General features: G+C 40.3%; 1 long non-coding RNA gene across 1 annotated transcript; it reads right to left on the bottom strand.

The window, feature by feature from the left end:
- Window positions 1–431: 431 nt before the first annotated feature.
- LOC137284423 (uncharacterized) lies at window positions 432–11,143 on the bottom strand. Its single transcript, XR_010956902.1, has 4 exons — window positions 10,913–11,143; window positions 10,380–10,511; window positions 2,664–2,836; window positions 432–931 (listed from the first exon to the last, which is right to left on the bottom strand). It is a non-coding gene; the product is annotated as an uncharacterized lncRNA (long non-coding RNA).
- Window positions 11,144–12,285: the final 1,142 nt, after the last annotated feature.

Below are 12,285 nucleotides of genomic sequence, written 5' to 3'. Positions count from 1 at the left end.
ACGTCATACGCTTATTTCTGTGCGAAGACCACCACGTCGCACCATCCTGTGACGTCAATCGTTGGGTAGGTGGTAGCGACGTTACACGTGTATAAAGTCATTGGTGCCTATCCGATATGGCTCCCACACACCCTGGCTGGAATGTATAATTGACAGAGCCCAATTCCCTATTAAAGGTACTGAACTTCATTCCATCGAAAAGATCACATTCCAATAGGACAGTTTAAATTGTACGCACATCATGGCGTACAAGAACCCACGGTACAGAAGTTGAAATGATCATCTAGCTAGTCAAATATTTCCAGGTCAGTGGGGGTTTATATGAGACGCTGCGCCACAACCTTATACCTATATACATTGTACTGATATATTTAACGCGGAGTATATCCCACGAGTTTGAGAGCGTGGTAACCAGTTCACAAACACGGAGAAACAGACGTATACCAGCCTTTAAAGTGATTCATGAGAATTGTCACTACAATACGGATTGTGAATAGAAAGAAATGCTTGGTGGTAGTAGCAGCTGCGACGACTATTCTACAACGTCTTCAAACCAACTCGACATCAGGTGACATCAGACAATGCGACAACGACTGCCAGCACTACTGTTTCCACATAGTCGTCATTTTCTAGGGCAGCGATCGCTAGACCTTATGGTATTACTGGAATGATGCAGCAGCTTCCAGGGACGACAGTAGCAGCAGCAGCCACGTTACTCGGGATGACGTACCCGTCACGAGACACCGAGGAGGAGTCCCTTGTCATGTACGTCTCTGAAGACGGTGGACGGACGACGATGTAGCAGTGGGGGTGGGTAAACCTTGACGTTGTAGCAGTGGGGGTGGGTAAACCTTGACGTTGTAGCAGTGGGGGTGGGTAAACCTTGACGTTGTAGCAGTGGGGGTGGGTTATCCTGTTACCCAAGAACATTCTGAAAATGAAATGCTTAAATATAACAGCCGAGTTTATTAGTTGTCATTTCATGGATAACCGCGGTGAAGTACAACATCCCAGAGGACTATTCAGTTCCCAAAAAGTATGTCTTGTTCAAACAAGAGTGAGTTTAGTTTTACGCTGCACTTGGCAATATTCCAGCTATATAGCGGCACTCTGTAAACAATCCAGTGAACAACAACATGAGCATCGATCTGCGCAATTGGAAACCGATGACGTGTCAACCAAGCCTGACCATCCCGTTAGTAGCCTCTTACGACAAGCAGTCGCCTTTTATGGCAAGCATTGTTCAAACAAGAGTCATCAGAAGATGACATATGCCCCTGGCCTCATACATTTAAAGGAAGAAATCCTCTGACAGTTACAGCCCCGCTTAATGATTTGTAGACTAAATGGCACTCGTTTCCATTGAACCCGTGAAAAATACAAATTTCCCAAATTTGTAAATAGCAAAAGGCACCATCTTGTTTGTTGTATCTACCAAATTTGTGTTCAAAGATGTTGAACGGTTTTTGAGTTATGCTCCGGAAACAAAATGGTTACGGACGGACATGGCGTCTACTATTGGCCCTCCTGTTAAGCCCTGTCCTTTCTCCCTGCTGCCATCACGTCGTGTGGTCCAGTCTAGTTACCCTACTGCATGACAGTTTACAATTTGGAAACTTGCAGTCAACAATGTCACTTGAAGACTGGGTGGTCAAGGATCGGACCACCAACAATATTATTTAGGAATTTAAACTTTCCTCAAACTTCAAAAGTTTCCATTTGTATAATATGAAAATAGATATATATCGGATTGACCATGTGACCTGAGTTTTACAATTGAGCAGTTAGATAAACTGATACATCCAACCACAACAGAGTTTCACACAATAAGTCTATACAAAAACTCAAAATACAATCCTGGTTTTACCTACAGTCAAACCCTTAACCACGTAAACAGTTGGGCTGCCATGTGTGGACCCAAGATCCAAACAATACGTCTTACAACTTTCAGAAGGACCCTTTCCCCAACATTTTGCTTGATTTGTCTCTTCAAGACCAGAAACGGTGCACAGCCTCCACTATAGCTTGTTTCACCTCGTGTGCTTGTAAAGAGATGACAGATGAAGACTGTGACAAGATTCCAGATCACTGGTGAGGATGCTGGTCCGTCCAGCCATGGGAGTTAGATATGCTTATTTTGTAGTGCGACCCCGCAAAGTGAGTTAGTATTCTTGCAGATGTTAACATTTAAGGCTTTCGCGCTGCCGAGGCTTGGCAGTAGGCAAAATAATGTAGTTCAGGGACTGCGATAGTCTGTAGTACAGACCCTGAAGCAAATATATCCAAGAAAGTCCATGCAAGTCTGCAGAATGTTACAAGTCTAGATTCCTTTAGCTTCAGAAAATTAAAGTCTCAGGGCTCCAGTTCAGAATATTATCATTTTTTAACTATTAACTTTTTTTCAGTAAAATGTTCCTTTCAGAGACTAGTTGTTAGTCTAGGACTGCAAGACAGACTAGAACATTACACACTATGGTTCCAGCTACTTTCAGATTCCGGTTAATCAAGTGTTTGCCCAATGATGTCATTAACGCTTTCAGCGATTCTGCCGTCAATTTGAATGTCATGTAGAGTTCCTCACGCCGACAAGAGGGAAATGTTGACGCAAAAGGTGGAAAATAATATATCTGCCATTACCTCTTCTAGCATTAGTCATAACAAACCTTGCATAGAGCGTGGTAGAGTCTTTTCCGGCTCTTAATAACCGACCGTGTCTTCAAACTTTACCAATATGGTCTTGTTATCTCGGGCAGCCCATTCCAGATTCTTAGATTCCTCTCGAGATGCATTGGTGGGTTCTTGGATAGGACACTCCTCTCCGAGAAAATGAGACTAACTAAAAGAAAGACAGGACAATATATTATATAGATGCAACAAGACAAAGTCATCAACATTCCCCGCAATGGCAAAACTTTCTCCGTGAATATGTCAACCAGATATGATTATGTAAAATGTTTTGGCGTGTACATGGCAAAGTGGAAGAGCAGTACTGAAAGCAGCACTACCAAATTCATTTGAAGCCACACTTGTCTTGGAAACGCAAAGAAATATATTTTATTCAGGCATCCAAAACCACTAAAAGGCACCAGTTCACCCCTATATCTATCTATGTGCCAAGACTTAATGAATCAGTGAACGGTTCTGCTCTGGAAAAGACGAATGTGCACGAACTGAGTCCTTAATACCTCCACAAACACATTGCGAATCATATATTGGGATGAGCACCATCTATGATCTGTAGGGTATACGTTCCGATTAATCTCCACAAGGCGTTGTAATTGATCAGCTGATTGTTAATCTCTATGTATTGTATTTGTTCTTACACTTTTCAGATAAGAAAACAGCCATGGAAAATCTGCATGAGTCTGGACGCTCCACTGGCCGACGATTGTATAAGCGACAACCCAGTACAAAAGTGCATGTACATAAATGACCGACTTATATATCATCAACTGAAAAAACAAGATTTTGAAAAATGGGTTATTTCTATCATACTAAAGTTGGTGTTATCTTGTGACAAATGCTCAGAAAATTCCGATTTCAATGTTTGGAGTCCACTAGGTTTAGGTGACATAGGAGAATACTCTTGTTTTCGGGGCGACAATACGTCTTGTTGCCTGATATAACTTTGGTAATGTTTACACCCTGATATCAAATAATACAACTTGGGAATTTGTTACGAGTATTTAACAAAATCAAATGAATAATGTACAGGCATTTTGGCCGTTTTGACTAGGACCCAGTCTAGATGCCCTAAAATTCAATCCATAGGTTAGGGTGGCGCGTCACCATGACAATGCAGGCAGAAAGAGCCATTGCACAGATACGATAATGACGAAATTTATCTATAACCTAAGTGACACACAGGATGTGATAACACTTTTTAAAGGAAACAATATTATTAAAGACTATACGAACACATTGTTGCTTCTAAACACCATAGGAAGGAAGGAAAAGCTTTATTCGGTATTTATGGCCACATGACCAAGAGTACAATTAAGTGAGCATAATATAGGACATGGACAGGTTAACAAGTTTATACAGGTAAACAGTTTCAGGTAAATTGCAATATTTTAAAGTAGTTTTACGTTCTTTCTTGCAAGCAACTGAGTAAACTTTGATCTGGTTGGGGATATAATATAAAAATCAGGAATGTACATAGAACGTTGTTGTGAGTAAAATGGACATACGAGCAAGAAATGATAGTCATCTTGTATTAAATTACAGTTACATTTATCACATTTAATGGAATCAGAGTTTATCCTATTATAGTGACGGTGTTGAATTTTAAGTTTATGACTCATGCATCTGAATTTAAATAAAACACGTAAAAGATTTTTTCGTAACAAAACTGATATATATTTTTCAGGTTCAAGTACAGATTTATATGATGAGTAATGATTTAAGAATGACGAAGAAGTGATTTTTGCATACCAATTCTGGAAATCTATATCTTTACATCTGTTTAAAAACATTTATAAAACTTGTTACCTCGCCACAGTCTTGCGATAACCACACAAAAGAAAATCCAGAATGAAATAAAAGTAAACGTACACGGGATACCCAATTGTGGCCATCACTGTCGTCATATCTTTTTAGCAGTTCATAGCATGCCTTTGGGATGCGATAACTTTCCATATTCAGGAGTCTACACCAGTATTTTATACAACGGGTGAAATACTGCACACAAAGGTGGCTTCTACCCGTTTCACCGAGTACAATATTTGACGATTCATTTTTGCTAACACGAAGGTATCTTTTGAAATAATAGCTGTGCATTTTTTCAATGTTTGCACGATAAGTAAAACCCCATATTTCTGTACTATAAAGTAAAATTGGTGCAATTGTGCTATCGAATATAGTGGATGCCACAGACAAAGATATACTTTGATATGTCTTGAATAGAGAAAAAATAGGAAATGAAGCCTTCCTAGCTTGTAAAGCTAATGTTTCACATGCTTTAGACCAGTACAATTTCGATGTAAAGACAATGCCAAGATATTTATGAGGTAAAACATTCATGCTTGTACCGTCATAAAACCATTTTTCGTTATTACGAAGGTAACCACCATTCCTGAAAACAATAATGCTGTATTTATCCAAGTTAACCTCTAGACCCCATTTGATACAGAATGAATTTAACGTATCCAGTTTTCTTTGTAGACCTATTACTGTGTCATCGATAAGAGTGACGTCGTCTGCAAATAACAGTAAAAGTATATCATTCATTCCATTTTTCACGAATATTCCTCGTACGCCACATGTATTCATTTCATCAACTAATTCATTAATAAAGAAAATGAATAGAACAGGACTTAGAATGCATCCTTGCCGTAGTCCCGATGATGTCGAAAATACGTCTGAGCGCACACTACCTATTTTCACACAAGCAGATATCTTATCATACATACCAGGGAAAATGCCGCAATCTAGAACAGCATTAAACAATATTTCTAGGTAGGGAAGTAAACATTGGGCATGTTTAAAGAATTCGGGTGGTGCACCATCAATACCTTGGGATTTACCAGATTTTAACGCTTTGATCGCGTTATCTATTTCTGCTCTTGTAATTGGTTCAGACAGAAAGTCAGTATTGTTACATTCAGTACAGTAATCATGCTGTGTCAAAAATTCTTCAACATTCTCATTGAACTCAACATTTGTTTCCCGACATGCCGGGTTTAACAGACTCTTAAAATATGTCACCCACTTGCCTGTTGTAATTGTGTTACTTTCATTACAAGTATTCAGTAGAGATTTTATCTTATGCCAGAACTTCTTAGTCACCACTTACAGCTGCACTCTGAATCTCATCAGCAATACCACTGTTAAACATTCTACTTTTATTTCTGCATAGGAGGCGAAAGTGTCTCTTTGCTTCAATGTATATGTTTAAATTTTCTTTTGATCTGTATTTGCGGAACATATTAAGCCAGTGAAAGTTACATTTTTTAGAACCTTCGCATTCTTCATCGAACCATTTTGGTTGCATATTCTTTGCTTTCGGGATTTGATCATCACGACATTTAAAGTGACTACCTACACAGTGTAGAAACTTAAGTTTCTCGGTGGCGCCATTGATATCAGAATGGACTAGATCAAGGAACTCATCTAATATAGAACGTGCTGTATTAGACACTACAGACTCATTGAAGGTGTAAACCACCATTATTCCACCTGAACTTTTTGAGTTTTACACACTCTACATGACGATCACTGACCACTTGCGGATTTTCGCTACAATACTCGACGCATACCTGTATAATGCACGATATAGGAAGGTGGTCAGAGTCTGACCGCGAGTGGACAAACATATCCTGAATTAAGTAGAAACAATTGGTGGACGCCAATATGAAATCAACAAGGCTTGAGAAATTGTGTGTAATACATGTAATAGACCCAGCTTCGTCGCCTTTTTTTCCTACCGTTAACTACATGTATACCCCATACCTTGCATACTTCTAGAAGAGCCAGACCATACATATTTACCGTAGAGTCTTGTGTTGCTCTAGTCTCCCTGAAGCTGTCGGCACGATACAAATCTGATAACGGTAAGAAGTTCAAATCACTATTATGTTCCAACAAATAATCATCGCTTGTGCCCACCCTCGAATTGAAATCGCCTAGAAGTATTGTAGGAATATCATCACCATAATCTGCTCTAATAGCAGCTAATTTCTTATCAAGCTCATCAATGCCATTAGAATCTGGGTCAACATAAAGCGGGGATCCTTCTGGATGTACATAAAGGAATCCTACAATGAAATTGGAAAAAGTGGAAAAAGACGCTATTTTCCCAGCTGGGATATATCCTTTGGAGAACCTTCGCAAACACCTTTCGAACATAAACAGCCACAAATCCAGAGTAACGACCATACTTCCGTAACCGTTTTGCCGGTGCTACATGACACACATTCTGTGAATAGACTATAAAGCGTAGTGGAATCGCTTTGCATCGTTTCTAAAAGACCAAATATATCAAACTGTGCACAAAAGTCCATAAATGAATTATATTGTATGTGCGACTGCAGACCACGGATGTTCCAAGCACTTATGTTCAAGTTGATTAAGGAATCAGTTCCCGAACCTTGGGGTGTAGATCTTGTGTCCAGCTCAGTATGTAGGTCACGGCCGAGTTAAGGTTAAGGTGGCGCGTCACCATGACAATGCAGGCAGAAAGACCCATTGTACAGATACGATAATGACGAAATGTAACTATAAACTAAGTGAGTGAGTGTGTGAGTTTAGTTTTACGTCGCACTTAGCAATATTCCAGCTATATGGCGACGGTCTGTAAATAATCGAGTCTGGACCAGACAATCCAGTGATCAACAACATGAGCATCGACCTGCGCAATGGGGAACCGATGACATGTGTCAACCAAGTCAGCAAGTCTGACCACCCGATCCCGTTAGTCGCCTCTTACGACAAGCATAGTCACGTTTTATGGCAAGCATGGGTTGCTGAAGGCCTATTCTACCCCGGGACCTTCACGGGTCCTATAAACTAAGTGACACACAAGATGTGATAACACTTTTTAAAGGAAACAATATTATTAAAGACCATACGAACACATAGTTGCTTCTAAACACCATAGGCGCATATGTAACAAGTGACAGATGGCGTTTCTTCCTGTTCGGTAAAGAAAGAATTATTAGACAGTTACCAAACACCAGGTTTGAATCTCAGTTTGCCTAATCATCCAATACAATTAAAGACGTACACAATTATATTTCATATAAACGAAATAACTAAGCATTGAACGTTTATTCCAAAGAATTAGTTGCAAACTTGACAAACTGGTGCCCTTACCTAAAACACGGTCCACAAATGGTAACGGCTTGTTGTCACCTTGACGGTTCAGGCAGAAAGAGGAAGATTACAGTTTTGGGTGGGGTGTGTGTCCCATGTTCCCACTTGCCCCCGTCATGTGACAACAGAGTCCCTTGGGATTGGTTGCCGTGCACAGCATCAAAGCTTTATTATATATAATTAGTCAACTGCAGACAAATTACCCAGCCCCTGGACATATGAGGTAATCTAGTGTCAAAACAACCGGTCGACAATGCAGCACCATGCTGTTACGCGCTGACCGGTATTCTGGTTAGGGATTACTGAATTTGAGAAGATCTGTTGTTTCACGAACAATAGAGTAAAATCAATTAGAGAAGCATTATATAATTAAGTGCTGGTCTATTGAACGAAACATCTGCCACTTTTGTTTTTAATGTTTCAAAATCTCGTCGCTATAAATGCCGCGAGAAAACAACCGAGATGAAGACAATGGTGTCAGCAACATATACCCACAAAAGACTCGGTACGCCGCTACACGGTGCCAAATACCAACACTAAACAAGCTCCAATCAGTCTACGAAATTGCTTCCAAATTTTGCTAACCAGTCGGGCTAGCTATTCCTGAATGTTACTTCACTTGCCCGAAATTTGAATTTAGAACTATACAAAAGATTACAAAAATAGATCATAAAATATTGTCGGCATGATACGGATTTCATCAATACGCTACTAATATGGCAAACATTTTGATCAGCCCATAATCGTGCATGATTTAAAGTGCGTTATAACGTAACAAGCCTGAGAGGCCGATGTATTTTCAGAACGACCCCATCCAAATTCACTGGCCAGTCGCCTGAGATTTACAGGCCCAACAGGAACTTTGAACACGGCATAGCGCACCAGTAACCACTTCTTACACTTTCTGACAGTCAAACGTATCTCACACCTCAAAGTATTTAAACAAATGTTGAATGTACAATTATCTCCCGAGTTATATTAAACATTTAAAGCACATATCTTTCATCATTTTATGCTTTTATTAAATTCATATTGTATTTCGTTATATATTCCGTGTATTCATGTCAAGCCTCTCATCAAAAACGAATTGCTTTTATGTTAAAAAAATTATTGTTCATGCCCCTTGTAGAAATATTGTAAACGACCATATAACAAATCGTGAACTTTGGGCCAAATTCGGGTGTAATCTATATGTATCGTACCAGTCCTGCAAGTGTAACGTATCAAGTGCATCTATACTGAACAGAAACCAACGACTGCAGACTCACTTTATGACCGACGGGCAAATGAACAGAGGATATTTCACCCCACTAAGCATCATACTGTATTCTATTTTACACACTTCTCCAGGAATATCCCTGCTATTGATACCTCCGTAGATTTTCTTTTCCCAGACCACTGCAAATCTCGTCCGTACAGTATTTTAGGAGAGGTAACGTTTCCATCATCTGCATCAGTGTATAATAGCATTTCTAAAGTGGTCAAGTACTATGTCCAGGGTCCCGTTTCACAAACCTATCGTAGCGATACGACTGTATCTGTCTGTTGGTGTAAGTCTGTTACAATATGTAGTCGTAGCGCTGTCACATGTCCCAGCTCTAGCGTCTGTGCTCGTGGCGTTGGCTGCAAAGCTTTCAGCTCTATGCAGACATTACCGGAGACATTACCGGAAAGAGGGGGTGGGTGAGAAGAGTTCAGCCGGTACCCCCATCTTCGTACTTGGTGAAAAGGAGTCATTTCCTGTAGTAATATTCCAACACTGAAATAAGTTCACTGATTGCTTTTTTTCACCTCTCCTGGTTTAATGAATGTGTATTTGAGGTGAAGAGTGCACTTTAGTTTGCTATTTTGGTTTTTGATAGGGTAAGGGAGTACGAGCGGAACTCTTACCAGGGGCTGAAGCTAGAACTCGTGTTCGCTTCCAGTACACAGCCATTATGCATAGTTTTATTTTCTCACACTCTTTGAAAAATAGGGATACCACAAGTTTTCATTTGGACAAGCAGTATAAATGTAGTCATTTCAACGCACAGCCATTTCTCTTGATGGCCATCCCAAGACAACGCATGGCGTGCACGTGCACAACGCAGTAGTCACATATACGTGCATGGGGTGTCTTTCATGATGTTGACGGTTTCAAGAAGGTCGATAAATCACTATTTCAGCAAGATTAACAATCATCTTGCATCACTATTTTTAGTGTTTGTCTCTAGACGTTTTACTTTCTTTTTGAATCTGAAAATGCTACACGTACATACACAGCTTTCTCTCTCTCAACGGACATTACTGTACAAACATCCATGTTCATAAGGAAGTGCAAGTGGTGCTGCACTCAAATATTGTAATATTATTGTATTGTATACGTTTGGGTTAGATATCAGTCCGTAATCCCCGCTTGAAATGTGTTATGTACGGTTAGGTTTCGGGGTAGGGGAGACAAACCATGCTCGAAAAAACCCCGATCTATTCTTAGCATAGAATGAGAAAACTACTGGATGTTACAGGCAGAATCTTTCCCCTCCTATGGCAAACGAATTTCATTGTTAATTTGGAATGGTCAGACTCACCTGCTTTCTGGGAGTTGAGTTCACAATTTGATGCTGCAGGCGGTGGTCCAAGATAGTTGACAAGATGCTCAGTACTGCATCCTCAATGAGGTTCCAAATTGTGACGGTGGTCTACTTAAAGTACACACAAATCTGAAATGATATATGTATATATATATATGTAGTGCACAATCAAAATATCTATTTCATTAAATGTAGTCATATGGCAAATTCGTGAGATAAATAACAATTGCACTATTGCCGCTAAACATGAAACACTCAGAATGAAAGGGCGGAAGTCTTACCGGACCTAATATATATATCTTAATTAACGTAGAAATACAAATTCCAACGAGTAAAGTTAATGTACAATATGTTCGGACTCAAATACCCATAGGTGAATCAAGTGTAATTGACACCAAGAACTTCTACAGTAGCTGTAAGTCAAAATATACTTCTACAAAATGCATAAATCACGAATACTGAATTACTTTCAACAACTGAAATATATTTTTATGATTTACTCCTATGATATACAACCACGTTTAACTAACCTGTAAATCACCAATTCAAAATCCTCTTGCCATGACCTTTTTAACCACCTTGCCAGGTTGGGAGAAAGACTTCAAGTGAACGATCTTCACATTTTCCCCGTGCATCTGTCACTCCAACATCCAATCAAAATGATGTACATTTTGAGTCAATGAATGCTGGGACGTGTTCAGAGCCGCATGCGCCTGCGCGACTGCCTCCCGCGAGCCCTCGCACGGGTCCTGAACGGAGGTGAGCGCTTGGTTACTATAAACCATTCGTGACCAACTCGTGTTATTCCGGGAAAAGCCGAATAGCTTTTCGTCTTCTTGTTGGAGGTTACGGAAAGGGACGAGTGGTGACGAATGACATTAAACATGTATAAGACAAAATGTTATGGTTGTCTACTTCTTCTTTATTCTTTACGCAACATTTCTTGGCTCTTCCTTGCCCCTTCGTCAGGTGGATGCTAACTAATGATGATGATTTGGATGGGTTTGTTTTCCATTAAACATGGGCGCCATCTTTGTTCGCATGGCGAGGTAGCTGTGAGGATGGTTCGCGGACGCTCGGGGGCGCTCGTCGGGGCACAGGCGTTCAGGATCGAGCGCGATTCTGAACACGGCCCTGACCTCATTAAGATTCGGCTACACAGGAACTGCTTTTGATGCATGATCCAATGTTGGCTATAAATAGATCATGGACTTGTGAAAATATAAAGCGTTTCACTGACAAATTGTATTAATGTGTTATGAATTAACATAACGTTCTTTTAACCACTGACAAAATTGAACGCATAACCATTAGAACGACAACACTACAGGCAACACTTTGATACCCAAAAAAACCCCACAAACTTTCGTGACATCACAGACCGATGTACATGTCACCAGACAATCCTAGAAATCAGGCGTCTTAACATCCTTACAATCCATTGTGGCCGCCATTAACCACTAGGCTACCCCACCGCCCCAATGTAACTCGAAAACGAATAAGCATAACATACTCAATAAAACGCTGGTCATAATCAAAACATCGTACCAACACTGTGAGATTTTTTTTTCTTACACACCTGAGACCAGTGAAGGTCCCGGGGTAGAATAGGCCTTCAGCAACCCATGCTTGCCATAAAAGGTGACTATACTTGTCGTAAGAGGCGACTAACGGGATCGGGTGGTCAGCCTCGCTGACTTGGTTGACACATGTCATCGGTTCCCAAGTGCGCAGATCGATGCTCATGTTGTTGGTCACTGGCTTGTCTGGTCCAGACTCGATTATTTACAGACCGCCGCCATTTTGCTGGAATATTGCTGAGTGCGGTGTAAAACTAAGCTCACTCACTCACTCTTACACACCTGACTGTCCCTTTCTCTGCTCTCCTCCCTCGTAGCAAATA

The sequence above is a fragment of the Haliotis asinina genome, chromosome 5 (genome assembly GCF_037392515.1).
Source record: "Haliotis asinina isolate JCU_RB_2024 chromosome 5, JCU_Hal_asi_v2, whole genome shotgun sequence".
Taxonomy (NCBI): Eukaryota; Metazoa; Mollusca; class Gastropoda; order Lepetellida; family Haliotidae; genus Haliotis; species Haliotis asinina.
Note: the sequence above shows the minus strand (reverse complement) of the source record. Positions and strands in the feature narration are given on the sequence as shown.